Here is a 16,866-nt window from a genome sequence, read left to right on the forward strand (position 1 = left end):
CAACACTCCGGCTGCTGTCTGAGAACTGCCCAGGAACACCCCAACACTCCGGCTGCTGTCTGAGAACTGCCCAGGAACACCCCAACACTCCGGCTTCCGTCTGAGAACTGCCCTGGCTGAGAGTCTTTGAAAATCGTGACTACATGGAGCCTTGCTCTAGAACTAAGCTAGCCCATAGCCTAAGCTCTAGGCCCTCATTCTATTACCCCCATTTATTCAGCATAGTCTTGTCAAACTCTACCCATGACAGAGCAAACAATTGTAATTCTGAGTAAAAAGGGATCCAATTGGCCCCCGTGAATAAGGTGGGCCCCCTAGATGGTAGAATTCAGAAGGCCTTCAGAACACTAATGAAGAGAAGTGGAGCATTCTCCAAGAAAAGAACACACAGGTTCCCTTTTATTTTGGGGATCATCCGCAAACGTTCTTTGGGGAGATGACCAGAAAAAACTTTTCAATTTCAGGCAAACTTTTGGCTGAAACAAAGGGAGGAGAGTGACTGTGGGCGACAGAGGTTGCCGTGAAGCTGATCATCAAGCCTGAGCCTGCGCAATGGTGTTGCTGGCTTAGTTGGCCTCTGGGCTTATTCAGTCCACTGACCTATCGCACATCCAAGGTCAAAGGGTTCATGTCCTCAGCAAAAGCTCTAGAGGAGTTTTTTTGTTTTTTTCCAAAGGAGTGACATATTCAACTGACTCTATTAGAAGATCAACCTGACTATGGAGTCAGGGACACCGATGGAGCCAATGTGGGAACAAGGTCAGCAGAAAAAAAAATATCTTTGATGAGGACACCAGTATGGTGAAGCCCCGACTCTTGATCTCCTGATGCCCAGCTGAAGAAACCAGTGTGTCTATGAATCATGGCTTCCCACATCCCATACATTGAGACTGTCCCCTCTTCCTGGCTAGAAGAAAGTACTACAGAAATCCAGAATGGGCTGCTCTTCTTGTTCCCACAAGTCACAGCACTAATCATACTGACACAACTCCCTGCTTGGTAGCCACAGGCATCAGTCAGATGCTGAGGTTCAGAACCTGAGTCTCAAAGTTAGGCAGAGGGCATCGTCCTGTAGCTTTCTGACCAGGACTTGGTTTGTCTTCTGATACACAGGGTAGGAGGAGTACCTGCACCCGTGACCTTGGTAACGCATCACCTGAGTGCCCTTAGCACAGAGGATGGAAGGCAGTAGACTCATCTCTCACGGAGGTCCTCCACCGCCTCTGTGTAATCCTAAAGGCCCAAGCACTTGGAAAGTCTACACATGATAACTTATTTGGCTGCCACAACTGGCCTGACCTGAACTTATTAGGCAGCAAAAAATTGACCCCCGACTGACACTGGGTATTTATAGTCCTTGTTTATTTCACTTCGTGCACGTGTTCATACATTTTTTCTGCAGAAATATCGCTGTGCTGATTGCAAGGCATTGCCCCGGGTCCCACTGGGGGTGTTAAATAAGAATGATGCATGCAACTGCTTACCATTCTAAATGGGGAGCGTTCTGAATGCCAAAGGCCACATGGCCTTGAGGTTTCTCATAGGGGGACGTGGATCCGTTCACATAATAAAGCTCATTGTGTTTTGAGGAGTGACTAGTGGCTTCCTTACTCAGATAAAAAGGACTGGGAAGCTAGCTCAGTTGGTAGATTGGATACCTAATATGCATAAACCTCCTGGACCAGTCACCAGTACCTTACGCATGAACCAGGTGTGGTGGTGCATGCTTGTAATACCAGCACTTAGTGAGTAGAGGCAGGGGAATGAGAAATGCAAGGGTATCCTTAACTGTACAGGGAATTCAGAACTAGTCTCAAATACAGGAGATGCTGTCTCAGATAGTAACGATAGTTTTATTGATAATAGCAGACTGAATATTATGTTTTTAACACATCAGGTGCTTGGGAAGACAAGGAATAGAATAATACCAAGAATGCCATTGGCTGCTTGGAGGCCCGTGTGTGAAGCTCCCTCACGCCAGAGTAGGTATAGCCCCCTAGCCTGTTTCCTGTGTTCTCTACCTCCAGGCTGCAGGCTGTGCAAAGAGGGCAGGATGAGATCTTCCCTCCTCTCAGGAATGAGAAACTTTGGCTCAGAGGGTCTCAGTGACTTACCAGAGACAGATCCCACCAGCTAGTGAGAAACAGACATGCCTGGGGCTGGAACGCTAGGAGCTAGACTCTGGGCCTAAAACCATCTGTCCTTAGACTGTGCATCACGTATAGCACACAAGAAGTGCTCACTAAAAGCACTTAAGGTAGGAATATTTTTCTCTAACTTTTCCCTTGCAGCCCTCCTCTCCTCCAGCACCAGGAGGCTGGTAATGCTAGCAGTACAAGGAAGCTGACAGCCAGTGCTGCTAAAAGGGGTATGTACCACAACCATGGCATGGCACACACATGCTGTCTGTCTGTCCTTTTGCACCCCATCTGAATGATTAACCAAGATGAGGTTCTCTGAGATGTCCTCCCTTCAGATAAACAACCAAGGCTTAGGGCTGGATCTGACTTGTAAGCTCTGACGTAATGGAAAAGTACCTCCAGTCAAACAGGCAAGGTGAAGGCCGGCGGAGGTTTCTGGACCACGTGGGATGGGCCCAGGGGCCATTTTGTTCCACCAGAGCACCGCTGAAGGCCCTCGCACTGGGGGATTTCTGGAGCTCTGTGTGTTCATTCCTGAAATCTAGCCTTCTCATCTCATTCGCTGTGTACGGTAACCTGCCTGTCTCCATCTTTCTCAGACTATCTCAAGCCTGCCTTGTCTGTAAAGCCCTGGTTTCTTTTCATCTGATTGTTCTTCTCCCTCCGTGCCCAGGATCTGTAGTCAGAGCCATGGTGCCAATCAGCCGGGCATGGGAAGTCCCTTGTTCTTCTTTCTTTAAGGGTGTTATCACATGGGAACTTTGTCATTAACCCTCAGTGCTGGACCGTCATAGAAGTAAACAGACCTTCCATCCTCCCAGTGCCATCCTCCTACAAGGAAGCATAGATACCATGTTCCCCAAGGAAGGCAGGTGCTGAGATTTCCAGCCATCATCAGTCCTCTATGGTCTTTCATTTTGACTTTCTGACTCTGAGTTGATTGATGGCCGAGGAGACTTTAAGATACTATATGGCTCTCCAGTGTCCTTTCGTGCCTTGAGACACACACCAGGTTATCAGTACACCTTTCTTACCATACCAGAGATCCCTGATGCTCAGAGCCCCCAGCCCCCCTTTCAACTTGAGTTTCTCGATGTGGCCTGTGTCAATTGCTGGTATATTCCTGTGGGTTTGCTTGAATGTTTGCTCCCAGTTCTGTGCCCGCTGAAGCAAGGTGGGCTATACACGAAGGACAGGGCAGCTGCCCTAACCACATAGTCTGATGGTCCTGGGGATCAAGCCTGGGCTTAGCCTAGTAATCAGAGCTCTCTGGATTTCCAAAAGAAGAGATGGATTGGTGATAGAGAACATTAAGATAGGTAAAGTTTGGGGTGATTTAAGATTTAGATAGGAGACAAAAGGAAGGCTCAACATAGTCTCAGGACGGTCCCAAAAGTCCAAACCCTGTAAGAATCAGGAGCCTACTAACCACCCCCTGCGGGGGGGGGGGACTAAATTTTAGGTTTGTGCTTTGTCCCTTTAAGGGACAATTAGAGTCAGGAATGGAGGCTTTTGTCTGTGAAGTCATCCTCTTTCCTGGCAAGCCACTGATATTCTAGCTTCAAAGATTTCATCTGACCCCTTTTGTCCATACATAGAGAGCAGACAGAGCCCCCAGCACCCTCATCCCAGTGAGACTTTCCACAGGCTGACCTGAGCGGGTTTCTATGGACAAGTGACAAGTTGCCCAGAGGCCCCTGTCCCCTGACTGCTCAGGATAGAGCTACAAAGTGCTACATTATCCCCCAGCTCACCCCCTACCCCCACCCCAGGGCGGGTGCACACGGCTGGGCCAGGCGCCAGAGGAACTGGTGGTTGCTTTTGTGGTCACCCAGCAGTTTTATGAAGGCCCTTGAGGTACTTCAAGTACCAGGTGGCCCCAGTGTGGTTAAACTGTCTGGGGGCCAAGCTTGATCAGTGGCCACCTGAGCAGAGGCCTGAGGCTGAGAGCTGTGCAGTTGGTGGCAGTGAAAATTACATAACACAGGGAAGGTGCAAGGGTCAGCATTCTCAGGTAGCATGCACCACACATTCATGCATGATAAAAGAGTGCCTTCACCGGTCTCTGGGGCACTGGAGGGACCACCCTGGATTTGGAGAAACTGTTCTCTTTCAGAAGTCACACCAGCCCCTTGGGTACAACACTCACATTTTGCAGATGCAGAAGCAGACTGTTTAAGGTTCAACTGTCAAAGACCCTTTGGTGAGCTGTGTGAAACTCTTCTTCACTGACCCCGTGAGCCAAGAGTCTCTCCATTCTCTTGGCACTGAAACCAGCACACTGAGTCCAGCCAGGGATTTTAAGCTCTCAGGCAGGCGGGAGGTAGAGAACTGTCAATCTATCGATATTTTTGCCCAGATCATGTGCCATAGAGCACTTCATAGGCTAAATACAGATTACAGAGTAACCCAGAATGCCTTGTCAGAGCCCTTGGGAAGCTTTGAGGGGACATTTTTAGTAGCCTCTTCTCTTGTTCTTCTTTCTAGAAGTATCCATCATAGTCTTGGTACAAAGGAGATGTCTAGGCATAGACTAGCAACCAGAAAGGCAGCCAATTATGGACACAGTATGCTATGTGTGCATATATGCACAGGTATATACAAATATGTGCATATGATGCTATTTGTGCATATATGCACATGTATATACAAACATGTGCATGCATATATATGCGTACACCTATTCATACACATGCAAACACATCACCAAAAACACAAACATAGACCTTCCACCCTGAGAGTTAAGCCCATTCTTTCTCTCCTTGGAGATGGTCTTCAGTGGGGAAACATGAAGTAGCTCATTAACTGAACACCCCATAGGAAACCAAGACCATGTTAGGCTTTTGGCCTCTTTGTGCATGTGCCTCGATTTACGCTCACAGAATTCCCTTCTCTCTCAGCTCTTGTTAAAGTCCCGATGCTGGTGTGGCTTTCCTCATCATCTCGATTTTTCTCCTTAGGCTACACACTCCTCTCAATGGAAGAACCCCTGGCCTCTGCTGTCAATTATTGTAGTGCACCTCACTGAGTCATTTAGCAAACGTTTATGTAGTGTCTAGTGGGTGCTTGGTATATAACACAGTCAGGCTGAGTACAGAGTCAAGGCTCTGATGATAAGTGAGTGAGTGAATGAATGAATGAATGAATGCTAAGTAAAGTAGGGAGACATATGTGGATAGAGTTAGGTGGAGGCACTTGACGTAGTCCCCAGAGAAGAGGCTTTTGTAAGCTTGGCACAGAGATAGAGAATAAATAAGGCAGCTGAACACACAGACTGGAAGCAGAGGCCTGCTTCTCATGAGGGGCCATGTGCTCAGATTTGAATCTGCCTCCTTACTGTGTTCCAACATTAATTCCTCAGGGTGACAGCAATTGGAGGTGGACCTTGGTCGTGGAGCAGAGTTAACCGATGGAGCAGTGCTTTCCTGTGGACATGCATCACCTATAGACTTTCTGTTCCCTTTTCTTTCTTCCACACCACGCATGTCCACTCGCTTCTCGTTTCTGCTGTCACTTGAGACAGCATGAGGCCCGCCCCAGAGAGAGCTGCCTGATTTCGGACTTCTCACAGAACCATGAACCAAGACAACATACTTTCCTTACAAAGTATCCCATCTCGTGGATTCTGTTGTGCCAACGGATATGAGGTCAGACTTTCTAGCTCATGCCAAGCAGCTCCATTCCTCTTTCTGTATCACAAGCACAAGCTGATGGCTTAAAGCCAACACCTAGCAGAGGTCATTTAAACGTTATATAACGTCATGCCTGGGGAGACTAAAGTCCAGGCCAGAAGAGCCCCACAATCTAGCAGTCCGGCAAGTATCTGGAAATTGTGCAAGTGCATAAACGTTTTCATAACTGAAATAAAACCCAACACCCAAGAGCAGGGGAGAGGCAAAGCTGACCCAATTCTACCCTTTCAGATTCCAACTCTCCTCCATCCCTGTAGAGAACTCGTGGTGGATTCTCACCAGATGACTGCCTTGGAAGCTGGAGAGCTTACTCCTCTGATGGCCGTGGTCAGGCCCTTTCCTCTTCTACCTTCCTCTTCCCCATGGGGCTGAGTCTCCCTTTCCTTAGGTGTTAATAACCAGAATCACACACTTCCCAATCCCAGGAGTTTGAGGTAATCCAGCCCACCAATTAGGTAAAATTAAAGCCAGGTAATTTGAACCCATCTGCTGGGCACCTGACCACAAACCACCTCTTAGCTAATCCCCAGTCGGTTCTGATTACTCCCCGAGCGACTGCCCTGCTTTATCACCACGGCCATGGGAAAGGGGGAGACCCTGGGGTTACTGGGGTCTTCAGTTAGCGCTTTGTCATTAGCGTAGTTATTAGCCAAGTTGCCTCTCCTGGGACAGCTTGAGACAGGGGGGACCAGAGGTTCCCAGGACCCAGCAGATGGATGACTGCCTCCTCAGACAGGCCAGTAAAGGATACAACAGACCTGGCAAGGTGGGCGGATTCCAGGAGGCCAGGCCAGGCATGATCCCACCTCAGAAGTTTCACAGATGGCTCTTAAGGACAGTTAAGGTGCCCAAGCATGGAAGCTGGCATGAGGTGAGCCCAGGTTTGCTAAGTGGATACACATTTAGTAGACCCTGGGAAGATTTTAAACACTGACGGCAAGGTTGTTGACAATACAGCAAAACTTTCCCAGCAGGTTTTTATGAGCCTTTAACCTGAAACCAGACTCCTTTTCAAAAGTCTCCAATGAGGATACAGCTCAGCAAGTCCAATGCTTGGTGCATGAGCATGAGGGCCAGGGTTATGCTATCCCGTGTCCACAGAAAACACTGAGACAGTGATGCACAGTTGCCATCTTTGCAAGGAGTGTGAGGAGCCAGGAGAAGGCCTTGCTCCTTCAGAAGGCCGACCTGTGGGCCTTGCTGAATAGGTGAGCTTTGGCTTTGTTCGGAGACCCTACCTCAAACCAAGGTGGAGAAGTACCGAGGAAGATACTTGACAGTGTGTACAAACACATGCCTGCATGTATGCATGCACAAATAACACAGACATGAACACATATGATTCACAGAGCATGCCGGCATACATGACCCTACTAAGGGTGAGTGAGTTGGCTCTTAGCATTCCAAAAGTTAGGACATCCATGAGATGCCAAGGCCACCAAGTCCATTAGAGGCCTTCCTGTATTCCTCCATTTTCTTGTGAGAGTGGCAACTGCTGGTAAGCATTCTGTGGATTAGAAACATAAGCCCTCCAGAGCCATGCCATACCCTCCACTGTGTGGATCCCGCTGCGTCAACACCGGAGTGAGGAGGGAACACACAGGATGCATGGCAGGGAAGTCATGCAAGCAAGAACACGAAGCCGCTGGTCACATTGCATTTACAGCCGGGAAGCAGAGAGAGATGAACGTCACTGGTCAGGTTACTCTCTCTTCTTTATTAAGTCTGGAAATCTCCACCAGTGGGAAGGTGTTGTGCGGTTGTTCTTTCTGCTTCCATTTACCCTACCTAGAAACTTCCCCATGGGCATGTTCAGAGGCTTCGTTCCTAGAGGGTCCAGATTCTGTCAAGTTGCCAATAAAGATTAGTTATCCCGGGGGTGATATGACTTAAATCCCATCCATTTTCCGTACATCACTCCAGGGCTCCGGAAACTCTGCAGCTGGTGGCATCCCCTTCCTTGGTGGCAGGGTTGACTCAAGATCTCCAGTATCTGGTGAGCTTGACCCTTCCCTCCCAAATATGATTACATTTTAACCACATTCTGCATTGTATTTTTTTGATCTGGAAAACTGAGCACTTGGCTGTGAATGGTGATCAGAGTCCATTTGACTTCACTGGTATAGAGCTGAGAACTTCTGAATGGAGATAGAATTGATATATCTGAGTCCCTGTCATCGTAATCTGACAACAGGAGAATAAACTAACGGTACCTTTTTGCCAGCATCTATCCACAGTCCTAAGCCAGCAGGGAGGGCTTTTTGATATCCCAAAGAGACAGTGCTGTCTTTCCAACTGCATTCGTATTCCAGCTTCCTTCCATCAGCAACAACGACAGGCTAACAGCGACTCTTTTGAATTTATGGATCTATTTATTTGCTTACTTCGTTCTGGGCTTTGGCAGTCAGTGTAAGAAGCTGCTGTGATTGCCTTTGGTATCCGGTTCTAACAAGCCAGGCACACAGCCTTGTCCATTCTCCATTCCCATGCTGCTGTATTCCCGAGCCCCTCCTAGGTGGACGTTTTCCTTGCCCTTCTCCACCGAGCTATTCCTAAGTGTGGTAAAGTACATCTGGTCAGATGTGCCCACAGCTGGGACTACAGATACTTCTGGGACTTCTGGAAGACAGCATTGTTATACAGGTATGGATAAAGTTTCATTACAAGCCATTTGGGCCAGACCTAACACTCAGCTCCTTCCTGGGCACGCGGGAATTGTGCTCCTGTTGTAGTCTCCCCTTGCTTTCCTCCATCGGAGGGGAGCTCACTCTGGCTTGTACAGCTCGCTAGATTCACTTTTCTCCATGTGTGCATGCGTGCAGACATGCAGTTGTCACACATGTGCATGCTGTCACACATGTGCAGGTGTGTGAATGTGGAGGCCAGAAGACACCTTCAGCTCTTGCTCCTCAGGCACCATTCTTTTCATATATTCTAAAGGCACGATTTCTGAGCATGGGAGAGGCTCTCTGCCCAGTGACCCCCAGTGATCCACCTATCTCTGCATCCCCAACATTAGGATTATGTAAATGCACCAAGGCACCCGGCTTTCTGGCATGGGCTGAGGACTGAATTTGTCCTTCTGCTCCAACAGGGAGAGTGCCTGCCTAACTGAGGCATCTCCCAGGCTCTACACTTGGCGTTCTTAGGAGCCTAGGGACAGTGGCTTGCCCCTGCTGGTGCAATGTAAGTGCCCTGCTCTGTAGTCGTGCTGACCTTGCTGTCTTGGACAGCACTGGCCTTTGCCCTGCTAGAGTGAGAATCAGCCTCCCTGTTTGTCCTTCTCTGAAGGGGAGCTCGAATCCTGGCTACCTGTCCCTGCAGTCTCAGTTTTACTGGCGTCTTTTTAGAGATGTGATATCTTCCTAGACTCCCTCATCTAAGGTGGCTCCCCACTACCTAGGACCTTCATCCCTTCTCTCTCCTATTAGAATCTCTTTTTTACCTCCCCCCCCCCTTACCACATATCTTCCCACTTTGAGAAGCCACCTGACTGCTGCCTGGGTTTTCTGTAAGCTGTTAATATATATGTTTCTGGGTGTAAAGCATATTCTATGTGGACCCTTGTTTAGGGACTTCCATCCATTTTTTTTTTTAGCTGTATTAATCTGGATGTTTTTTTTTTGTTTGTTTGTTTTGTTTTGTTTTTCCCCTGTGGCAACAGAGAACAGGAGACTTGGTGATTGTCAAACAGCATGGATTCATTCTTCATGCTTCTCATGGCTGAAAGGCCAAGATCGGGTCCTGGCAGGTCCAAGTCTCTCCATCCATGACACTACCTGGTTGTTGTGCTTAAGGAACATTCTTGCCCCACACTGCAGAAGACCAGAAGATAAGACCAAGTAAAGACACCGTCCCCAACCCCCTCTACTGGGACATCTGTACATGCAGTCCTGTTAGAGAGAAAACAGGCAGCCCTCAGCAGGGCACCTGTGAACTGTTATGGCCTACTTACGCACGCGTTGCCCGTGTGAGATAATGTACCACCCACCCATGTGCTTGCTGTGTACTGTCATAGGCCATCTGTGCACACTTTCCGGAGTGCAATCTGGGTACTCATTCACCTGTATGCTGTTTGAACTTCCTGCTTTCGTTTTCTTATGCGATGCTATGTCGTCTGTGCGTTTGCTGGCTGTATAGTATTGGGTAATGCCATATATGCATTTACTCAGTGCATACTGTTGATATATAAGTTCACCGGTGTGATTAGGCTGATTAGGGCTCATTTGCCCATGCCCTGTCCTAGGCTGTTTGTGCACGAGCTCAACCATGTGCTCTTACATGCTGTGTGTGGACTGTCTGCTTGATGTGCTATCTTGGCTCCATCCTGCAAGAAGAAGCAAGCTAGGGAGGTAACAGCAATTGCTGAAGTTGGGTGGGTGGTCAGGGGTTGAGCTACAGGTCAGGGGTCCTTCTGGGTAAGAGACTGGAAATAAGGGACAGTAAAAATGATCTGTCCCTGGTCCCATACTGCAGAGTCCTTGCAGAGTCTGATTTGAAGAAGTCTAACTATCAAGAAAAATGCTTCATGTGGCCCTGGAGGAGGTGCCTAGGGTCCCTAGCAGAGATACTGAGAGGCTGATAGAGAATCACAGGAGAAAGCAAGGATACATCCATGAGAATGCTGAGCTGAGCCGAGTGCAGGAGGTGTGGGAGCTTCCTCCTCTGCTATGCTTGCTCCACCCTGAGATGCAGAAGGTTAGCCAATTCACTCCCGTGGAGACCGCAGCCCGAAACTGGAGACCGAATGGCATGGAAGAGGGTGGGCAGACTTTTCTTTCAACTTCCGAAGACAACCTGCAAATAGAAGGGGCCATCAGTCCTTTATGTACATCATGAACTAGACACGACAGCTTCCCAGTGACTGTGGTCTTGGTTCTAAACGCATGAACCTCATCTAGACCTCTTCACGGATAAAATCAGAAACTATGAGAACTCTAAGTGTCTCCTGGGATTCTCCACACCAGCCTGGGGTGGGATGCACTGGAAGGAAATCATGAATAGAATCAGGAGACTGAATTGTGGCCATGGAATTCTATTGAACAAATCACTTTTCTTAGTTTGCTCTTGTAGGATGGTGTCTCATGCCCAGACTGCAGAACCAGAGACAGAGGCACTGCTGGCTTAAGGGACCCCCACAAAGGCTGTGCAGGCTGACAAGCACGCTAGCCAACTAGTCCAGTTTCAAGCTCAGTGAGAGACTGTCTCAAATAAATAAATAAATAAATAAATAAATAAATAAATAAATAAAGGTGGAGAGCCGCTGAGAGAAAACATTTTGACAACAACCTCAGGCCTCCCCACACAGGCTCAGCCGCCTGCACACACCCTCAGTAACAGCTACATGCATCACACAAGAGTACAAATATCATAGGACCAAACAAATAAATAACAGGAGGTAAACAAACAAGGGCCAAAAGGAACTGCACTAACTGCTCTATGATCGTTATTATTAGCAGCAAGAACTAACTGTTAATGTCAAGTCATTGCTCTGTTTTTGATGACATTAGTCTTTTAAAAAGCGCCCATATTGTTCATTGGGGATGGTGCATCATTCCATGGGTTTCTTCTCATTTGAATCTCAGGACAAACTGCTGCCTGGGGTTGTATGGACACTGTCTCCTCCCTGTGCTTCTGTTCTGAGTCCCAAGGATTGGTACTTCCAGGAGAAGCTCTGTTTCCTCCTCTGAAGAAGTGCTGGTGCCTAAGCCTGAAGGCAAAGTTCTTTGGAATAATCCAGGGAAGCCAGGGAAGAAGCAGGAGAGCTCTGAGTACTTCCTGTGAAGCCTGCACCTGGGCTCTGTCCTCGGATCTCCCATTTTGTCATTCCATCACATTATCAGGAGTCTAGGGATCATAGCTCACCTCCAGCAGGCTAGGCTTCAGCAAATTGCACCCATAATTCCCTGTGTCTTTCTCATAGTTGTCGGGGATACTCTGAGGGTTGGACCAAACCCAGTGCCCTGTGTCGGTTCCCACACTACTGTCCCAACAATGATCAGTCAAGAGAGACACTGCCCATCCCACACTTGACAGTGGTGATGTACATATAACTTATACCCACCTGAAAGTAAGAAGCACCAAGTTTAATTACAGAAAACTGTGATATGCTTTTAGCTTTAGCTTTAAGGTTTTATTTAATTTTATTTTATGTGTATGAGTGTTTGCCTGCATGTATGTCTATGCACCATGTTGCAGACCTGATGCCCACGAAGGCCAGAAGAGGGCATGCAATCCCCTGGAAATGGCTTTGCAGGTAGTTATGAGTTGCCATGTGGGTACTCAGAAGCCAGTTCCTTTGAAAAGCAGTCGGTGCCCTTAACCACTGACCCATTTCTCTAGCTGCATACTGCTTAAGCTAGGCCTGTAGTCTCAGAACACTGGAGGGAGAGACAAGAGGATCAAGGGTTCAAGGACAGCCTTTACTTAAAAGTTGTACAGGACTAAGTCCCTCCTTCCCTGACAGACAGACTGATAAACATACACACACACACACACACACACAGAATCTAAGAAACTAATTTTTAAATATGTTCATAAAAATTAAAAATATTCAAAGAAGCACATGTTTAACCCAGTTTAAACCTTACTCATTTTGTACACATGTGGTGCTATTGAGTGGCATTGTTTTTAAGTATTGGTTTAAAATAATTTAAATTAAAAAATAAAATTAAGTGTAAAGGTAAAAGCAAAGTCCCGTTCAGGAAATAATTTCTCCTGATGTCCCTGGAAAACCCGTTCCTACTGACAGTTACTGAATATGTGAGTGACCAGGAGGTCAGTCCGAGTCTGAGATGCTCCTGATACCAACATAGCCGTGGGATCAATGTGTGCCGGAGAAGGCATACAATCCTCAGAGGGAACATTCTGAGCTCAGTCCCACCCACTGGTGTGCCATCCTCAGACCTCAAGCCAGGCACAGGCAAATTTCACCTCAAGCAGCAGGTCCAGCTGTTTGACCTCACTGCAGGAGCTGCAGAGGTGGGTTCACCCTCCTGGAAGGCCTCCCCATTGTGCGCAGACCTGCTGCTGGCCAGGATGATTAACCGCTGCTGGAACAACCTGCTTCCAGTGGTTGGGGGCGAGGGGTGTCCAGAAAAAAACCAAGTGTGCGGAATGGTAGCCTCCCTTGAGTAGGCAGACAGGGGGCATTGGTGTTTGATCTGAACAGAAAGTGCCGAGGAGCTTAGGTGTACCCTGAAGATGCAGGGGAAAGGAGTGAGCAGGAAGAGAAGAAGACGCCAGAACATGGGGAAAAGAGGAAAGGAGAGAAGAGGAGGGGAGGGGAGAAGGCAACAGAGGAGAGGAGGAGAGAAAAGGCGAGCTAAGGGGAGAGAATGGAAGGGAGCGGAGCTTAGCCTGCTGACTTGAATTCCCTGGAAGAATGGGAGAGCTAGGCCTGAAGCATATGAAAGAGATGGGTTAGTGCTGGCCATATGCCAACACATTCCCTGATTCTTCTTTCTCCTCGGGGCATGTTTGTGTGCCTATGTGTGTGTGCATGTGTGTCCATGTGTATGTGTGTGTGTATGTCTCTGTTCATCTGTATGTGTGTGATACCTCTCTGTGTTTCTGCTTCTGACTGTGTGAAGAGTCCCTGAATCCCTGCTGAGCGGATCCCTTAGCCCAGCCTGAATAAATCATTCTTAGTACCTGTGTGTGTGTGTTGGGGGGGGGGGGAGCAGCTGTCTTTTCTGTGGAATGGAAGTCACCAAGTCACTTGCAAAGTTCCACCTTGTTGGCATCAGCAATACCCTCCAGCTTCCAGGGACCAGACAGGGCTCCTGGGCTGTGGCATCACAGGGTGGGGGTGGAAGGACAGAGTGTTCCAAGACCTGGGGACAGCTACCAGACCCTTCTTGACTCAAATTCCCTTCTGCATTTGCAAAGAGCAGGCAGGGGATTCTGCCCTCCATCTGAGCCCTGGCCTGTGTCACAAAGCATTTCTCAAATGCTCCAAGTTTAGTGAAACCTCAAATGCATTGGGCTAAGGCCTCTGTCCCATCCTGGGATTGAAAGAGTCGTGCAGACTGATGAAAATTGTATCCACATGTTCCTGATTTGCTAACAACTAGATCGTCAAAATACTATTTTTAGGGCTTTTTGATGTCTAGGAAGCCTTTTAAGGTCTTTCAAATGTGATTTTTAAAAGCCCTTTTCCTTAGAAGATGGAAACTTTGCTCGTTGCATGTAAAGAAACCCGGTGGAACTGAGGGATTTAAGTCTAGAAATGTCACAGCATTTGACAGGGGGTTAGAAACAGTTAAAATTTCATCCATCACCTCAGGAACTCGAATTAGACAAAATAGCACCCACCAGGCATCTGAAGGGTGTCATTTCTCCTAAATTTTGACTCCGAATCAGTGATTGTTATCCAAGGGGAAGGGTAGGAACAGGCATTTATTGGTACCCTGGGCATGGTCCCTGGCACCCTAAACACAGAACCTCCTATTATTCCCACCTGATGACACTTCAGGTAAGGAAGCAGGGTATGAAGAGGTGTGTCACTAGACACAGTCATCCAGTGACTTAGACATTGAAATTTGGATTCTTCGGACATCAAAATGACACCTCTTCACACATAGTTGCAAAACAGGCATAGCCACCAAACAACATCAAGGACACTTGCATCTCTTTGGAGCCTTGCATGTGGGCACGTATCTCCCCTAGAAGAAAAGAGCTCTCGCACACCCCTCCCCAGCTCCATCCTGCCCAGGTACCGCTGCTCAAATCAAGCTTCAGCAAGCTCAGCCCATGCCGTGGAGACTCTAAAAGAAAAGGCAGGGTGAAGGCTATACACTGGATCTGAGGACAGCAAAGCCAAGCGAGTGGATTCAGAAGTGGCAAGCCAATTAAGGCTTTTGACCTCAGCAGTGATCAGAAAGAAGCAAGGTGTCAGAGGTATGCATGATCTATGGTCATCAGCCAGCATCTGAAACTACGCTAATTGGCTAGCTCATTCAGATCTCAATTAATCGAAATAAATAAAGCTAAAGGTTGCAGTCCCCCTTTTGTGTTGTGTCTCAGAAAGTCACTGTGACAACTGTGGCTGGGAGCTAGTGAATGGCATAGTCCAACCAAACACACATTACCTTAGCTGCAGAAAGTTCTAGAGGGCAGTGCAAGGGCCTCCTGCTCGGGGTATTTTAGATTAGCCACATACAAAATCCCACCACCCTTTACCTCTGCGTCCTGAAAAAAAAAAACTGCTATCCAGATTGCTATCTGAGCTCCAGTGTCCCGCCTCCTGTTCCCTCCTAACATGACCCATGGTGACAGTTGCTGGAAGACCTGAAGGTTAACTTCTCTGACAGTTCCTAGGCTCCCAGAGGCAGTTGTATGCTCTGTCCTCTGTGTTTTTCCCTTCCCTGGCTTCAGAATGCAGAGGAGGGGGTGAGGGGGTGGGGAGAGGAAGACCCAAGGCACAAAGGGCACAGCGGGACGAAGGGGAGGCTGCCAGGGAGGCAGACATCTGTGCCCAGACAGATAGGGTTTCACTGATAGGATCTTTCTTGCTATCCTTGTAAGAGATAAACAATTCGCCCAAGCAGCTTTCGGGAGGAAGTGCCCCCGCTGAGAAAGTGGCACTCAGAGGCCAGCGGCTCACCCCTGCGGTCACAGACCCAAGGGGAGGAAGGCAAGGCAGCAGGGAGGGAGAGAGGGAGGAGGAGGCCACCCAGGCTTTGCACAGGTGACGGGAGTGACAGGGCCCACACCTCGGATAGCAACAGAGAGAAGAGTGTGAGCTGGCACGGGGAAGGGGGTGTCTATGTTCTGTGAGAAGCGAAACCAAGGAAATGACAGGAGGGTGAGCCTAGACAGCATGTCTCGTTCTCGTCTAGAGGGCTCTCCCACACAGGAGGGTCCAGCGTCCATGGTGTGCGTCCACACCCTACAGCTCCAAAGGTTGCCCCACGGCCTCTCTAAGGCACAGGTTCACCCTCCTTAAAACAGGACATCTGTAAGAAAGACTCGGAGCAAGATGTAGCCTCTGCCAGAATCAATGGATTGTTCTTCCAAGAATGGATTTCAGGAGGAGGAATGGGTGGATAGGAACTCAATTCTGATCAATGGGTATGCAGTATTTCCTCAGGTCCCTCATACAAAATGAAACATTTGCATATGTATACACACACACACACACACACACACACACACACACACACACACATATATATCCTGCTTTGCCCTGCAATCAGCTCCAGGCTTATCTATAGCTGTAGGTGTACAGTTCTCTCTCTCTCTCTCTCTCTCTCTCTCTCTCTCTCTCTCTCTCTCTCTCTCTTTAAGAATTTTGTCTACTGGGGACAATTTCTCAGCAGGGTAAGGGTCTGTGATTCCAGTTTGCATTCCTGGCAAAATTGCAAAAGAAACACATAAAATGCCTTGTCCAGTCAAAATTTCAGAAAATCAAGTAACTTGGTTTGTTTCTTAGTGAATCTCACATAAAGTTTGTGGCATGGTGGTACTTAAAAATATCTTGCTTCTCCCCCATCAGCCCGAAGAGCCATCAGGAAATAAAAAAAATAAAAATAAAAATAAAAAAAAATATCTTGCTTCTCTGGAATACAACGTCACCAGGTAGGTTGTGTTTTATATAGCAGTGCTTATATAGGAATCAGAAAGAAAAGAATAACTGGCCTTTGGGCTTGTTATTAATCTGTGTGCATTTGAGAAGTTTAACTGAGTTACTCAGTTAGATTCAGGGCAGATACATGGTGAGCAAGACAGGCCCACTCTGCTTGCTGTTTCCTACCGCTGTTTCTGCAGACATCCGCCCCAGGACAGCACAGTCACTAAGCCAGCCAGACAGGACAGAATCCCAAAGACAGCCAGTGGTCCCTAGCCCCAGGAACTTGGAGATTGAGGAAGGACCTGGAATGCAGCTCAGCAGGCATCAGCATGGACCATACCAATCCATCCTGAAGCATCAGCAAGTGATGAGAGTCCCATCCCATCTGCATCTCATCCTCACTTGGGCTTCCACCTAGAGGCACAGGAGGCCCTTCACACTCAGTGCAAACCAGGGGGGG

The sequence above is a fragment of the Microtus ochrogaster genome, chromosome 1 (genome assembly GCF_000317375.1).
Source record: "Microtus ochrogaster isolate Prairie Vole_2 chromosome 1, MicOch1.0, whole genome shotgun sequence".
Taxonomy (NCBI): Eukaryota; Metazoa; Chordata; class Mammalia; order Rodentia; family Cricetidae; genus Microtus; species Microtus ochrogaster.